At 43.3% G+C, this 17,918-nt stretch overlaps 1 protein-coding gene and 1 pseudogene across 3 annotated transcripts in view; both read right to left on the bottom strand.

Annotated features, from left to right (window-relative positions):
• The window catches only part of Sestd1 (SEC14 and spectrin domain containing 1), a 96,916-nt gene that overhangs the window by 57,339 nt on the left and 21,659 nt on the right, over positions 1-17,918 (bottom strand). The window contains exon 3 of one of the 3 annotated variants that reach the window (XM_085834744.1): positions 3,779-3,907. The exons of the other annotated variants lie outside the window; for them this stretch is intronic. The gene's annotated coding sequence lies outside the window, so the exon portion shown is untranslated. The remainder of the gene's footprint in view (positions 1-3,778; positions 3,908-17,918) is intronic. 3 annotated transcript variants of the gene reach the window in all.
• LOC110284683 (ubiquitin-conjugating enzyme E2 variant 2-like) lies at positions 6,514-9,710 on the bottom strand (annotated as a pseudogene).

Raw genomic sequence — 17,918 nt, 5'->3', positions numbered from 1 at the left:
GCATTTCATGTTCTAGATCGATACTGCATTTTGATACGTTGCAATCAGCTAGAAAAGAACCCAGACAACTTGTGGTCATGTCTGAGAGCCTTCCTCCGAGATCACTGCTGGGGCCCTGATCTCAAGTTTGATAATGTTGTTAATAATGATTATGGTAATTAACATTTACCTTACACTCAAGTGTTTATTACAAACAATGCCCTTCTGGTATTGACTTATTTAATGTTCCCAATATTCCTGAGGTAAGAGCTAGCTGATTCAGTACCACGCTGCTAGTGAGTGTGGGAGCTTGGCCTCAGAAGCAGGCAATCTGGTTCCTTCCAGACCACTTTCATGGTATGCTATCAGCTTAATAATCAACAGCTCTGAAAATATCCAGTGACATCAATTAAACAACAAACTTGTCTAGACTGGATGCAAATAACAGATATGCAGCCAAATAAAACCACATATCCTCAGTCTTTGTCCTTCAAATACAACTCCTCAACCCCTTGGGATTTCCTGAGTGACAACAGGAGTGGCTTTTGTCACTGCCAAAGTGCCCCTTCCCATCAACCCATGTTAATAGAGTAAATGATAGAACCTCTACCTGTTCATTGTCATCACGCTCCCCAAAACTCTAAGGAGGGGAGGGGGAACAGAAGCTCTAACAATCTCCAGTATCCCATAATCAGTCAGACTACACACACAGTAAGATATCTGTTGGTCAGGCAGTGGACACACACAGTGCAGGCAGGGTAGCAGGGCTAGACAAGGCTGTGGTTCTGAAACTCCTACATAATTTACAGCATGTGTGTCATGCTGGGTTATACCATTCATTATGGAGTCAGGAAATGGCATTCCTGCCGCCCAAGTCCTTCTAGTGAATTACCAAACCTAAGGAGGACGTGGTTCCGAGAGACAGAGATCTGGAGCCTACAACAGAGGTAGCCTGAGATGCAGTACCTGCTACAGGGTACAGGCATCCAGAGTGAGGTCAGCTGAGTGAGATTCAGCCTCTAAACTTAGAAGTTTGGCACTAAATCTGAACTTAGTATCAAATGAGCTGAAGAGCAGCGTATAGAGAGCTGAGTAAGGGGAACCCCTCATATTTAGTGTCAGAAGTATGTGGTAAAGACAGTGGTGTGTATGCACAGGAATACAGCACCTACTACAGAAAGTACATTTGACCTCTCTGAAAGCTAGAAACAGAAGCTGCTGAGACAGATTATCAGTATGAGGTCTCCACAGGGAAAGCTCAACCTCGAAGTCCCCCTCACACAGTAAAACTGGCTTCCTAACCAGGTTGTTCTTGACTGGTTGTAATGCCTTCAATTCCCTCTGGTTCTGGAGCCTGCTTCTCCAACACTGTACAATACTTTTCCAGTAAGATTCTCTTCTCTGTCCAGGCCAGCAGAGTAGGGAATTCTCCTTTGGTCAAGGGGACTGCTAGCGGACTAGGGAGCAACACTACAGTTTAGATTTTAGTGGACAGCGTCTAGCCTCACTTCCTGCTTCATTTGCAAAGTCTGCTGTCAGGGCTGGAGAGAGAGAGGGCTTGGAGGAAAGAGCACTGGCTTCTCTTACAAGGACCTGGGTTTGGTTCCCAGCCCCCACATAGCAGCTCACAGTGGTTTGCAACTCCAGTCCCAGAGGGTCAGATGCTTTCTTCTTGCCTCTATGAGCACCAGGCACATGAGTGGTGCAGAGATAAACATGCATGGAAAACACTCAGACACATAAAATTAAAAAGTAATTTTAAAAAAATTAGTAAATGCATAGAGGTTTTGACCTTTGCTATAAGAAAACCCTCATTAAACAATAACCAGGAGACAAGAATATCTGCACTCCTAAAACCCCACAAGGCCCAAGAAACAATGGGCACAGGGGACCCTGGGAGTACAGATTGTTACCAGAGCTTTGCAAGCCAGGTTATGGAGTTTATGCCAATTAATACCAATTTAATTGTTTACCACTGAGTTCTCCTGTGCTCCAAGGGGCGAACATGAACTTACATCTTATCCTGTAGGTGAGGTCACCTTGGCAGGCTAGTGCCCTGAGGCAGCCTTCTGGTTTCTCCCCATTTCCTCAGAGACAGCTGCTAAACCCAGACAAGGGTGGATTCTTTTTACCCTCAGGAGCCTCCAATGAGTGGCAAAGCACTTTTTTCCCAACAGCTTATTTATTTATTTATTTTTGGTTTCATGTTGAAAATAACAAAGAGTAATGAGAAATGCACATCTGGAGACACATGGAGCATTAATAAAATAAAACAAATAAATATGAAACATGGAGAGAGCCTCCACTCTACGCCCCCCCCCCCCATAAGGCAGGCCCAGCTCCTGCTCTCTCCATACGGACAAATATAGGCATTATTCTTCACAAGAAAGGTTACTCACCCCAAATATATGAATGAGCCATATTCTCAATCAAAGGCAGCAAGAGACTAACAGTAAAAGCTAGCTATAAACATATACTTCTTAAAATTTTGCCAAGTAAAGTAGGACATGTTTAACAAAACAAAATAAACTGGGAAACATGTAACTGTGCTTTTCATAGTTCATATGCAGTCATTAAAACAGGCTTCTTCTGAACATGATTTATTAAATAAAAAGAAAATTAATGAAGAGCTATATATAAAAGGCACAGAAAACCATGGCAGTCAACGAGGTGCATTATAGGCTCCTGAGGGAAAGAAGAATCCACCACTGGCTGCATGTGAGCTTCAACCACAGGGATGGTTCTGGAAGAATTCTGGATTTGAACTGCTTTGGTTTTCAATGCCATTAAGCAACTAAGTTGTATCTTAATGTCATTTCTTGATACAAAATGGTAAATGTCGCTGGTTTCCTTCTAAAGCAAGAAGTGACTATCTGAGAAGCAGAAATGCACCAAGGTCTCCTAATGACCGCACCTACTCTAGATCATTGGCTTTTTCCAAGATCTGAGTTGAAAGAGCAGAAGGATGACCAAGTGGTTATGTTAATATTGTGTCTTCCCAAGAGCATAGAAAAGCATTTTACATCTGTACCTTTCCATCCACTCCTGAACAGATTTATAGACCAACCTACCAGATGGAGACATGACTAGGTGCTAGATATGCCTGCATCCAGAGAGACCAGATGCAGTAAGGAACTAATGAACAAAGGTATATAAAATAGTGCAGCCAAACACTCAACCTAGTCCTCACATCACTGTTAGGTTCTCAAAAGCCCCAGCCTGATGGCAGCCACACCCACACCCTACTGAGCTCTCTTTCCACTGAGGGAGCCTCCAGCCCCAGCAACCCACTGGATGCCTGGAGGCGAATTCTGAAGGTAGCCAGAAGTCAATAAGTGCCATCAACGGGCAGCCATTAGAGGGCAGCAGAGCATGCCCTGAGCAGCAGGACAGGACAATTACAAGCCTTTTAATCAAGGCTCGGCAAATTACACTTCAAAAGAGATTATAATTGATGGTATGTGTGGGGTACTGGAACTCTTCTTTCAATAAGGATAAATCAACCAGTCTGCTTGGAAAATTCAGTTAAATTCTTTGAAGAGTGTTTTTTTTAACAACCAGAGAAAACCCATTAGGATTGCCTGAGGCTAACTAAATCATCTCTAATAAATCTACATCATGTAGACACAGAATGGTGGTGAACAAAGGCAGAACACAGGCTCCGTAGCCTTGTATTTCCAGGAAAACATTGAAACATAGCTCTCCTTAAAAGCTGGTTAGGAATAGCTTCAACTGTTGGTTTTGAAAAAAAAAAAATCTTTGAAATAAAAACAACCCCCAGCACAGGACCACTGCTCACCGCTTCCTGCCTGGCTCGCCACACCCACGCACAGAACTGTGCCAACGCGAGCTTCTCTCAGCATCAGGATGACACTGGGGAACTTCATGTGACTTTTTTGTTAGTGCAGGTGCCAGTATGAGTGGTAACCTAGTTTTAAAACAATACGGACAGTTTCAAAGGAAAGAACAACAATCCTCTGGAAAGACTAAGTTACCATGGCAAAACAATGGCTGGCTTTCATCACAGCAAAGCCCAGCTCCCAGTCCTCTTCACCTTCCTGTACTGCAGACCTGACCAGTTCGGAATTTCTCTGGGCTATCATCAAAACTCTTCTCCCCAGACCCTGCTTCTAGAGAGAGGTGGTTGGCTTTGTTGTTGCTGATTTGGTTTCCTAGTATCCACAACGATACACACATGCACTCCATTAGGCTGAACTCAGACTAAATCCCATTCCCTAGACAATGATGTTCCTAACTAACACATTTCAAGGGAGCTTCAGTGAGTTGTATTTCAAGGTCCCAGGCTACAAACAATAAGAGTATAAATTAACTTTAATCCTGTTACTCATATGTTAGGTACCACAAACAATAAGAGTATAAATTAACTTTAATCCTGTTACTCATATGTTAGGTACCACATAAGAAACAGTATTTTTGTTCAAATGAAATATTATCTATAACGTGCATTGATATTTTTAGACTGTTTATTTATATAATGTAAAAAGGTTTACCATTACATAAAACATTACCCCCCATCAAAATCATTTTAATTTTTTATTTTATGTGTATGACTGTATTGCTTCCATGTATTTATGGACATTGTGTGCATGCCTAGGCCAGAAGAGTGCACCTGATGTCCTGGAACAGGAGCTAATGATGGTTGTGAGGCACCAGGTAGATGCTGATAGCTAATTCAACTCAGGTCCTCTGTGAGTATAGCCAGTGTTCTTAACCCCTGAGCCATCTCTCCAGACCCAGAAAATTCCTTACGTTTGTTGTTGTTGTTGTTGTTTGGGTTTTGGGGGGTTGTTTGTTTGTTTTTTGAGACAGGGTTTCTCTGTATATGCCTTGCTGTCCTGGAACTCAGTCTGTAGACCAGGCTGGCCTTGAACTCTGAAATCCACCTGCCTCTACCTCCCAAGTGCGGGATTAAAGGTGTGTGCCACCACTGCCTGGCAAATTCCTTACTTTTATGGGCATAATCACTAAAACCACTTCATAGGAGTGAAGGTCAGGTGAGTGTGATTTATATACATATATGGTATCTGGCAAACTCCAAGACAGTAATTCCTCAATAAACACTGCCTTCTACCTATAGCTAAAATTTCCTTCTTCCATTCACTGCTAGCTGAACCACTGATTCAACCACAGTCAGAGAATTCCCACTAAAGCCTTCTTGGGCCACCAGATGAAGTCCTGCCCTTGTTATAAATAGCACATGCCTAGATAATCATTAGTGGCCTTCACCTATGATTCTACAGACAACTACACAGTATCTCATTTTATCAGATGAGAAAAACTAGGGCTGGAGGAATACTTTGCTTGGGTCACACAAATGGACAGATGGCCAATCACAGAAGCATCTTATGCCCATTTTTCTATCACTGTGGGTTGATTTCGTGGTATACAAATGCTGCATATTGCTAAAGCTGTAATGAATTCAAACAAACAGAAGCGTCCAGAAGGAAAACTCTGGACATCGATGATGTGCATTTAAGGAGTAAAAACCAAAAACTAAAACTATGCAAGCAGCATGCTCTGACCTGTCTGCTCAGGACACTACCAATGCTAAGCAACTCTTCCCAACTCCGCAGTGGTCAGATCGGGAGGCTACAGCGAACTTCAGCAGCAGAGACAAGGACCTTCCAAGACTGCACGTACTTTGGATGATATTAAGGTCACGTTTGCTAAAGAGTCCTTTATCTGTTCTGGAGACTGGGAAGTCAAGAAAGACCACGGTTCCAGCCAGTTCAGGACCTGCTGAAGCTGCTCCTAGGTGGCACTGTTTGGATAGCCTCACAGGATAGAAGGGCAAAGGGAGAATCACTACATCTTTATAGAGCAGGACAGAGGAGTGAGAAGGACTGCCTGCTCCCTTTAACCTGGAGTCCCATCATGAGATCTGCAGCCTCTGCATCCATCACTTCCTGAAGCATGCAGCCTGCCTGCCCCACAATGGGGACCAAGTCAGTCTTGGTGACACTTAGATGCCTGCCACAGCACTAGGATCTGGGAAGGGACAGATACTTGGAATAGGACTGATAATCTGTCAGTAAAACTGTGTTTCTCCTGTTTCTTTATATTTCAAAATGTCCATGATAAATGTCCAATGCAGTAAAATCTTTAAACATGCAAACACTGTGAAAAAGGAAGTTTTAAACAACAGTTACTAGGTAGCTTTTTTTTTTTTTAATTTCAAAATCAACAGAGAAAGGTATGGTAGTCCATGCCTATAATCCCAGCAGCAGTCAGGGGTTGGAGGAAATAGGGCTGAGTTGTAGGACAGCTTGACCTGTACACTAAGAGAGAAAAGGAAGGAGGGAGGGAGGGAGGGAGGGAGAGAGAGAGAGAATGTGAATGAATGAATTTAGGAAACAGACTATCCCCTCAAAGTGTTCTCACATTCACTAACATAATCTAACAGTGTTTGTGGGTAATGTCTATGTGGACCCATTAGGATCACTGAGGAGGGAAGAGCGCTATTCTGATAAATTCCGTAGGTGTAGAGTAAGACACGGTGGCAGGCAACTTCGAGCCAGGGTGTGCAGAGCTCCAGCTCTGCCATATTCTTGGCACTCACTTCTAGCTCCCATGTCTTTCTCACTTAGAGAGTAGCTGTCTTCTCAGCAGGCCCCCTCTATCACCACTCCCACAAGACATACTTGCTTCAGGTGATTAACTACTAGGAAACATTATGTCTACAGTACATACTCACTGTGACACGTGGACAGTAAGGAGTGACTGGGCAGACAAGAAGGCAGGTCTGCTAGGTAAGCATCAACAGCATCATAAATGTTATAGTTTGAGTCAGACAAATGGAACTCTAAACTGTGTGCATGCTGCATATTAATACTTAAAAACATGTTCTGCATGTCGTAACAATGTATCCTGCCTATGTAGTCAATAAAGACAATTGTGTTTCTGACATCAAAGCACGTGTGGTCTCCGCTGTTTGAATGTTCCTGTCTGCTGGCCTAGGAGAATACCCACACTCCACACTCAGCCAGTGCACGCCACTTGTTGACTAAACCCCCTCCTTACAATCACAACAGCTTTCTCACTTAGGTTCCATTTAGAAAAATAACTAGGAAGTAAGAAAATTAAGGTTAGATAATTTTAAACTAATCCAAGCACTACAAATTGAGTATGTATTTTCTTTGAAAAGAATATTAAATTACATAGTTCAGGGACATTTGCTGAGCCATCTGGGCCTTGGCCCCTAACTGTAGACTCTGGGAATGGCTTACTCGCTTTTCCTGCTTACACACAGGGCTTTCATCATCTATATTTCCACATTTGCACTCGTCATTACTTACTGTGCACTCTTCCCACCTCAGCGTGTATTACAGACGTCAGACTAGCCCCCACCTCACGTTTTCACTTTACTGCCCTTCACCTCACTTTGTTGATGCTTTTCGTCTTGCAGCTTCTCCTGGAAACATTTAGATGACTTCTGACTCTGGTCACCCCACTGTCACTTGGCAGAAGAATCTGATTTGTTATTCATAAGAGAATTGCCGAGGAAAGTCTAGGGTCCCTCTGGACAGCTAAAAGGAAAAGCTTTTACTGTCACGTGTCTTCCAATACTTGAAGCAATAAAGCTCACTTTCATTATCAACCACTATAATCACTATACTCTACAGAGAAGAAGATGACCGCAGAAATAAAAACAAGTGGCTACTATAGGCCATGCAACATGCAAAATAGTCTTTTAAATGAAAAACTGTAGCAATTATTTATAAAAAGTAATCTGAGGTTCCTGGGTGCATACATGCACGCATGTGTGCGTGTGTTAAATAAGACAGGGTATAGTTCTGTTAGAATGCACGAGGCCCTGGCTTCACCCGCAGTGCTCAAAGGTAAAGTAGGACTTAAAGGACTCCTTCCAAGGGGCCGCTGCTTCCTCTGCTCACCAAGTGCACCAAGGTGCACTTCCTGCTTCAGTGACTACACTGCCAGTCCAGCCCTGGCGCTGCATCCTGGTCCTGAACAGGATCAGGGTTACAACTAGATTATATCTGGAGCCAGCTGACAGGAGTCAAATCCTGACTGCGCCTCCCACTCAGCATTACTTCCATGGTATGACAGAATTCTTCTATTGAATCCCCCTTTTAGCTCAAACTTACTCACACAGGCTTCAAGGCTTAAATGTTAAAAACAATCGCCCTTGCTGACTATGGTCTTCTCTATGACTGGGAATCTACCGTGTCATCTGTGAACCACAAAGCAGCAATCTGTTCATGGTACCCAATCCCTCACAGTGGAAAAGTATATGGTACATCATGTGTTGACAGGCAAGTTCTATTTGCATTAAGTGAGGCGGGAAGGGCATATGTGAGAAGCCTTAACACTATTCTGGCCTAAACATCATACTTAACTAAATTATACATCTTCCACACTTCTATGCTGAGGAGTTATACTGCCGTTTTAACTAAGATACCCCTCTGTGTTTGGGGAGATGAGAAGCTCTACTTAGGATTTGTGAAAACAACCCCCACCCCCACCCCCAAAAAATGTTGTGATGAGTCTACCTTAACACTCAGGGGGGGATGGTTGTGGTGGTTTGAATATGCTTGGCCCAGGGAGTGGCACAATTAGGAGGTGTGGCCTCTTGGAGCAGGTGTGGCCTGGCTGGAGGAAATGTATCACTGTAGGGGTGGTGATGCTTGGAACTGGTAAGTGTTGGGAGGCTTCTGATAGGCTTTGGTCGAATCTGATACTTTGGTCTCCCGTTGTCTTTGTTTATCCCACTGTGAAAGGCCTCTCCTCCACCCAAGGCTGTTTGTCAGAGTCCAGCCTATTTAAAAAGCCCTTTCTTGTTTTAGGGATTGTAGATCTTAGCATAAATCTATGATGGAATAATAAAGTATCTGCTACTTTAACAATTCCAACTGCAGCTCTAAATACGACAGATAAAGCATGCCATTTCTGTTCTTCCTTCTTGAGACCTTACTTTCCAGAAAAACAAATGTTTCCATGGCCATCTGACACTCTTTTGCCATGCTTTTTTCTTCAAAACCTGAATTCCATTTTGAGTACTTGAGGTTCATGTTTAAATGACAGTGCTTTAAGAAGAGAAAGAAAAATTGTGCTGCACTCCTCTTGTTACCTGAAAACATAATAGGTGTGCATATATTAAATATATTCTTATAACTGTCCAGGTCATGTTTACCAGCTGCAGTTCTTTTACTTAATGTGTGAGTATTTTGCATGGTGATATTTAATCAAGAAATTAACATGAGTAGAAGGTTGTTGATTTAAGACAAGTTTGAGATCCACTAAAGTTAGTTGTTGTATGTCTGTCCTTCTGGTGCCTTGGAAGCTTCATATTTTCTTTGGACATCATAAGACGTCTTAGCTCTTGAAGTATGACTTTAATGCTATAGGAATTTTGCCATTTTGCTAATACTGGTATGCTCAGTGCATCCATCATTCCACTGGAATTATTGATCCCATTCATATTAATTTTTGTTACAAATCTAACTGATAGGGGGGCTTCTGGGTATTTAGGTCCACATTCTATGTTCAGGCTATATATTCTGTTTTCATAGTTTGTCCTTGGTGGTCCAATCATCATGCCTGCCCACCATGTAGGTGTCATGTCTCCATCATCTTCAAGGCCCCAGCTAACCGTCCCATCACCTACTCCTTTCTGTCCTTCTGCAAGTTCTTCCAACAAGCTAAAATTACGAGTAACTTTAACTCCTGTGGAGACCGCCATCTTCTCCTGCTGCCACCTGATAGGTCTCTAGAACTTTGTACCTGCAATACAACCTCAGGTCGGCTACTAACTTTAATTGATATAGAAAACACAACTCATGTTTTTGTGGAGATGTTTCTAAGGATTTCCCCTTAACCCTTAGATAATAATGATTGGATCTAGAAGAATGGAAAGTTTTAGGAGAAAGAGAATAGTAACAGAAGATCTGAAACTAACTCGAGATCATACAGAAAGGTAAGGCCACCATCAATGAAAAATCCCTGAAGAATTGTAACAGCCAGCATCATTATTAAGACTGGACAGAAGCAGGCTCAACAGGGCAAACTTAGGAGAGCAAACCTTCAAAGGTATGTAGGTTCCAACTTGGCCAGAGGATGTCAATAGTTGCTTAAATGCTTAAATAGCTTCTTACATGCCCAAGAGTGCATTTCGAGACATCAGCATCTGAGCTGAGGAGTAGTCAGAGAGGCTGCCCTCTGCTTCATAAGGAGAGCGCTCAATAGACTGAAGGCCCAAACAGAACCCAAAAGGAACAAAAAGTTGAACTGTCTGCCTCATGGCCTGTGTGAGAAGACCTTAGTCTTCCATCCTTGCCCTGAAACTTAACGCTGCTATTCTCAGTCCTCAAGCTTTCAGTTTCATTCCAGAAGGCACAGACAGGCTCTCCTGGGTCTCTAGATTGCAGACAGCAGATCCTAGGGCAGTTCAGCTTCCAGGATTGTGTGATTCCATTTCTCATGAGACAGGGAGAGAGAAAGAGTGAGTACATGTGCTCTCCTTCCTGTGGTTCAACTTCTGCCTCCATTATTATGTGCCTCCATTTATTATGAGAGAGAAGAAGGGAGGGAGGGAGGGAGACACCTTTCCTAAGAAGATAAGAAAGCTATCACAAAAACCAACCCTAATTACCTACACTGGCAGTGTAGGGTACCTTAACTCGGTCTACTAAAGGAACAGTCCTGCCACCACAAGAAAGCTTACAGAGTTAACTAACCTTGATCCATAGGGACTCATGGAGACCAAACTGCCAACCAGAGAGCGAAGGTGGGATGGACCTAGGCCCTCTACACATATGTAGCAGTTGTACAGCTGAGTCTTCATATGGGACTCCCAAAGTGGGGGCAGGGGCTGTCTCTGACTACACAGCCTCCTTTGGATTTCTTTCCCCTAACTGGGCTGCCTTGTGAAAGTCTTGCTTGGCTTGATATGATTGGGCTGGTTGATGCCCATGGGAGGCCTCCTCCTTTCAGGGGAGAAGTGGAGGAGGGGTGGATAGGGGAGGGGAGGAAGAGAGACTGGGAGGTGAGGAGGGAGGAGAAGCTGAAACTGGGATATAAAGTAAATAAAAAACTTAGTCAATAAACAAGGAATATATCTGTGGGGAAAAAAGGGGAACGAAACAGTCCTGCTTACAAATAGTCAGAAGTGATCTCCATTTATATGAAGATAGTATCTTTGATGATACTATATCTTCATTTACAATAAACTAGTATAAAAATAAAACTAGAACAAAAAGCTGCTAAAAACTTAGCAGGAGCAGAGTAAAGGCCTTAATAACCAGGCCAAGCTTAATTATCTCTCTTTAAACAAGCATTCTGGGGTCATGAAAAAACGCTTTAGATCAGAAACTTTAAATCTAAAGGCAATGGACAAAAGCAGAAAGAAACGAGGTAACTGGCTGCAGCACGAAATACATAAAACAGGGTGGAACAGCTGTGCTGACGCTGACGTCAGGATATATCAGGCTACTCACTACAATTAAGACCAGGTGGAAAGGCCATGCTGGTGCTGACATCAGGCTACGTCACTACTGACAAATAAAAACTAAGAAAAGGCAACCTTATTGCCACACACATGGCCCTGCTTAAACCAAATGGGTCACAAACCAAAACCAAAACCAAAACTTATCATTCCACGAAAGGGACTGGGGGACTGACAGGGAGGAGAGGAAAATAAGGGAAACAAGAATACATTATACACATGTATGAAATCCGTCAGGTAACACAATTAATAAAAAGGAAATATAAAAATAAGCTAAACCATTTTATTCTTTTACCTTTTTTCTACAATGGGCTCCCAAAGCCAACGCAATCACCTACACAGCTGTCATTAGGGTGCACTGGTTCTAAGCTGAGCAGCGCATTCGCACTATTGAGCATGTACCTGTGGACTCTGTCTTATGTGTCTCTCGCCCCCTTTAGTGACATTAAAGACAGTTTATTTTTATGTTATGTGTATGAATGTCTGATGATTTATATGTTTGGACCAGGGAGTGGCACTATCAGAAGGTGTGGCCCTGTTGAAGTAGGTGTGTCACTGTGGGTGTAGGCTTTAAGAACCTCATCCTAGCTGCCTGGAAGCCAGTGTCCTCAAAGCAGCCTTCAGATGAAGACACAGAACTCTTAGCTCTGCCTGCACCATGCCTGCCTGGACACTGTCATACTCCCACTTTGATGATACTGGACTGAATCTATGAACCTGTAAGCCAGCCCCAATTAAATGTTGGGTTTTTGCTTGGGTTTGGTTTTTTTTTTAGATATTTTCTTTATTTACATTTCAAATGTTATCCCTTTTCCTGGTTTCCCCTCCGAAAATCTCCTATCCCCTATCCCCTATCCCCTCCCCCAGCTCACCAACTCACCCACTCCCACTTCCTGGCCCTGGCATACCCCTACACTGAGGCACAAAGCCTTCACAGGACCAAGGGCTTCTCCTCCCATTGATGACCGACTAGGTTATCCTCTGCTACATATGCAGCTGGAACCATCAGTCCCACCATGTGTTTTCTTTGGTTGGTGGTTTAGTCCCTGGGAGCTCTGGAGGTACTGGTTAGTTCATATTGTTGTCCCTCCTATGAGGTTGCAAACCCCTTCAGCTCCTTGGGTACTTTCTCTAGCTCCTTCATTGGGGACCCTGTGCTCAGTCCAATGGATGGATGGCCGTGAGCATCCACTTCTGTATTTTTCAGGCACTGGCAGAGCCTCTCAGGAGACAGCTATATCAAGGCTCCTGTCAGCAAGAACTTGTTGGTATCCACAGTAGTGTCTGGATTTGGTGACTGTATATGGGATGGATCCCTAGGTGGGACAGTCTCTAGATGGTCATTCCTTCAGTCTCTGTTCCACACTTTGTCTCTGTATCTCCTTCCGTGGGTATTTTGTTCCCCCTTCTAAGAAGGATCAAAGTAGGGCTGGTGAGATGGCTCAGTGGGTAAGAGCACCCGACTGCTCTTCTGAAGGTCCAGAGTTCAAATCCCAGCAACCACATGGTGGCTCACAACCATCCGTAACGAGATCTGGCGCCCTCTTCTGGAGTGTCTGAAGACAGCTACAGTGTACTTACATATAATAATAAATAAATTAAAAAAAAAAAAAAGAAGGAACAAAGTATCCTCCTGTGTTAGTATGTGAGGCATTAATACAGTTTTTAGAAGGTGGATGCAGAGAGCTGCACACGGAAGTGCCAGCCACCCTCCCCGTCCGCTGCTCTCCAGCTCTCCCTACACCTGCCCACCTGTGCATCCTTCTCAGAACTTGCTCTTTTCCTTTTACTGTTTCTCTTGCACAAACTGTGCAGATAAATGGGTATCATCTTTCTTGTTGCTTTTAAATATAACCAATGTGTTTATTTTTTAGATAAAGTATTTTTATTATTTATTTTCCTTTTATTAAAAATATATTTTTTCCTCACACAACATCTCTCTTCCTCCTGGTCTCTCCCCACTTCCCCTCCCATCCAGATCCACCCCTTTCTGTCTCTCATTAGAAAAGAACAGGTCTCTAAGTATAATTATGAAGTATAAAAAAATAAAATTTACTAAGATAAAACAACTATCACACAGGGTTGGACAAGACAAACTGAAGGAGAACAGCCCAAGAATCGGAGACCCACACTTGCCTTTTACTAAATACACTTAGGTTTCCTGCTGTGCTGTGCTTATTGGACAGCGGAATTATTCCCTAGTAACCGAAGAGGGCTGTGTGCTTCAGACCCTGTGCCATTCCGCTGTGTAGTTATTGTGTATTTATCTTTTGGGGACAGGTCTCGCTTTGGCTCTCACTGGCTTGGAACTCATTGTGTAGACCAGAGTGGCCTTGACCTCACAGTGTTCTACTGGCTTCTTCTGCTGCTTCTAGGAATAAAGGCAGATGCCACCCAGCCTGGCTCCAGTATGTAATTTATTCACTCTTCACTCAGCCAGTCTTCTGTGTGTCTATGTGAACATAGGCTGTTTCAGTTTGGGTTTTGCAGTCATGACTAGTGATGCAACAGAGCCTCATATTCTAATGCGGCTGAAGGCCCATAGTATTTCCACTTCCTATTTTGATATTGTGTAGGCACCTTGCACATTTCCTTTTTTTTAAATGAAGCCACTTTATCATCCATCTACCTATCTATCTATCTATCTATCTATCCATCCATCCATCAATCCATCTGAGATGGTTTCTCTGTATAGCCCTATCTGTCCTGGAACTTGCTCTGTAGCCAGGGCTGGCCTCACACTGCCTCCCTAGTGCTACAATTAAAGGCATATGCCACCATGGCACGGCTATTTATTTATTTTTAATTACCTGTGTCTGCATGTGATGCAGTGCTCTCAGAGGCCAGAAGAGGGGGCTCTGATCCCCTTGGACTGAAGTTACAGGCAGCTGTGAGCGGCCAGAACTCCACTCTGGAGTAGTACTTGCTCTTAACCTCTCTGTCTCTCCAGACCCACCCCGAATGTTCTCAGTGCCAATAAAAAACAAGGCATGAGAGAGATGAGTTAGTGATTAAAAGCTCTGCTCTATGCAGAAGACTGGGGTTCAGTTTTTAGCATCCAAGGATCCACATAGCATCTTACAACCTTCGTAACTCCAGTTCCAAAGGATCTGACACCTCTGAGCGCACCAGGCTCTCAGATGTGCGTGTGCGTACATCTGGGGAAAACACTTAGGTTTTACAGACACCATGACTGAGGCAACTCTTTATTTCTAATAGCCAGAAGCTGGAAAGAACCCAGATGTCTCTCAACAGAGGAATGGACTGAGAAACTGTGGTACATTTGCACAATGGAGTACTACTCAGCTATTAAAAACAATGAATTTATGAAATTCTTAGGCAAATGGATGGATCTGGAGGATATCATCCTAAGTGAGGTAACCCAATCACAAAAGAACATAGATGGTATGCACTCACTGATAAGTGGATATTATCTCACAAGCTCAGAATACCCAAGATACAATTCACAAACCACATGAAACTCGAGAAGGGATGTGCAGGGATGACACACTGGCCAAGAGCAATCACTGCTAAGTAAGGAGGACCTTCAACAGTTCCCACCATCCCCCGGTAGCTCACAATCATCAGTAAGTCCAGCTCCAGGGTTTCCAACACCTGCCTGTGGTCGCTGTGGGCACCACACTCATGTGATGTACAGACATACATGCAAGTCAAACACCTATACACATGAAATAAAAATACAGCTATCCAGTAAGCATTGTAAGGTGATACACATTAACAAGGATGGGCAGGTAAGAACTGCTGAAATGGAAACCCAACAGAAACAGCTGTCACAGCTGGAATTTCAAATGGCTGATGTAACTACACAGCAGGGCGGGGCACCAAACTGAGTGACTCTTCGGCTCATTTTCAGTACATATTCTCAGGCTGTAAGCATGAGAGCTACAGGATAACACTGAGCTCCAATACATGGGTGCAGCTCTTTAAACAACCCTAAATTGCCTGCTGTGTGTCCTAGGATTGAGCCAATCAATGTACAGAGTGTGGAAGAGAGGAGCCAGGCATATCACTGTCAGAGAGAACAGTTGCAAAGATGGAATGGAGGAGGAGACTGCCGGGATCCTCAGTGAGGTCTGGATAAGGAAAAACAAACATGGTCTCTGATGCACAGAGACCCAGGGAGCAGGGCTGTCCCAGTCCCATCCATTAAGAGCACTGATGGTTACTTTATGTTCCAGTTTCACCCTGCAACTGAGCACTAAGTGCTTGATGAAACATTATTCTGGGTTTCTGCGTGGGTATTTTGGGAAAACATTAACAATTAATTTGTACAGTAAGTGAGTTTGCTTCCCATAATGAGCAGGCCTCATGTAACCAGTTGAAATCCTGAATATTAAAAGGCATACACACACACACAAAATCCCTAAACCTAGTCAAGACCTCTTCTTCAGCAGATAGCCTTCAGACTTGCTCTACGAGGTTAGCCCTGCCTGCCTGAGTACCATGGAAGTATATCAGCACACTCTGAGAGCTAGCCCACACTCACTTGGAAGTTTCGAGCCTCCATAAATACACAGATCCAAATGATGAAACAGACTTGAACATGGATATTGTTTAGACACACATATCTCCTAATGGTTCTGTTTCTCTGGAGAACCCTGACTAATATATGGGCCAAAAGCAATTCTCTCTTGGTAACAATAATAAAAGTTCCCACATCCTGATTTCTAAATAACACTCCAAGTAAAGGATTCTTTAAAACACTAGTAGATTCCAAAGGTGGATAAGGCATGTATGGATGGCTGTGGTAAGCCTGCCAGAATGCAAATGCTAAAAAATTTATGAGCCCTTGTCAAAAGGACACTGAACAATCCAGGTAAGAATTATGGCTGTATGTTCAAACTTCTAAGTAAAAATATGAGAACTGAGATATTTACAGACTTGAAATATCACCTCACAGTGTAGACATTAGTTACAAATGGACCATCACCTGACAGTGGGGAAACCTGGCAGGCATCACCAGACACTCGTGATAGGTGCACATGAACACAGGACACTACAACAGCATAGGCCTCCTGATAAGACCTGCAGAATTGCAGCCAAAATTCACAGCCCAAATCTGACGCTGAGGAAGCATCCCACCAGCTCAGCAGTGGGCTCTGTTACCTAGTGAGTAGTCTTCCACAATGCCTGTGAAGCAAAGACTGAGAGTGCATTCTGATTTAAAATGGAAGAGGGTGGGATCAAGACACACTGAACATAAAACAGTGCTAAGAAAATAAGTTTTTCTCTTCCCCCCCTCAAATAATAATAAACAGCAAAATTTGAACAAAACCTTTCTGTTGTCTATAATTCCCTGATGTTTTATTATATTATAATTATATAAGAAAATTCTCATTTGTATTTTTGGGACAGTGGATACTAAAATATTTAGAAGTAAATGAATACAATATATACAAATCACTTTCAATGGCTCATGGAGAAATAATATTTCTTTATTGCTTTATGAAGAGTAAACGTGGGTTGAGTATGGTGGCACATGCCTATGACCCCCACTCAGGAGGCAGTGGCTGTGGCTATCCAAGATCCTGTCTCTAGACACCAAGGCCTGGGGTCTGGGAGGTGGCTCATTGCCCTTCCAGTGTGAGGTCCTGAGTTCAGATCTCCATGGGGCCAAGTGAAAGAACTGGAGAGACAAATGGCAGGGTGCTGCCAGGTTCCCCCTCCGAGTTCTGTTTAAGTCCCACAGTTTTGTCTCAAGATATATTCACAAAGTTGGGACACATTAGAGCTCCAGATCTCTGCAGGGGGCGGCTTGGTCCTACGGTATCACCAGGCAATTTTTCACTCATTAAAAAAAAAAAAATAAGGAAGAAGGCTCCGTGCACACACCTGTACTCCCAGCACTGAGGGGGACGAGACGGACAGACAGAAGCCTGGGCCTGCTGTCCATCCACACTCGCTCAATTAATAAGCTTCAGGTTCCATTGGGTCTCAAAAGGACCCAATGTTGCCACCTGGCCTCCACATACACACATATGTACAAGTACATGAAGACATGTGAGTGTGTGCATGGGCACAGGAACACACACACTCAAAACCTTGGCATGGGACAGTGAATTAAACAGACAGCTCTCAAAAGAAGAAATACTAATGGCCAATAAATAATTTTAAAAGGTTCTCCATCCTTAGCAATTAGGAAAATGCAAATTAACTCTACTCTGGGATTCTTTCTCGATCTTGTCAGAATCATCTCCATAAAGAATAAAATGACAGTAAATGGTGCTGAGGACACAGCACAGAGAACCTTAGCTGGTGGGGGTGTGCGCTCAAAGGACTCTACACCCTTGCAGAGTTGCTTGCATACCCATGCTCAGGGCTGTTCTATGTGCAATAGCAAGGAAACTGGGTCAGCTGAGATGTCCATCCACGGATGATTAAGGGGAATGTGACAGAAACACACAATGGCTATAATGAAATCTGAAATCTGCAGAAA

The sequence above is a fragment of the Mus caroli genome, unplaced genomic scaffold (assembly GCF_978045245.1).
Source record: "Mus caroli unplaced genomic scaffold, Mus_caroli_1 scaffold_2, whole genome shotgun sequence".
NCBI classification, from domain to species: Eukaryota; Metazoa; Chordata; class Mammalia; order Rodentia; family Muridae; genus Mus; species Mus caroli.
The sequence above is the reverse complement of the archived record's forward strand: the minus strand, read 5'-3'. Positions and strand labels throughout refer to the sequence as shown.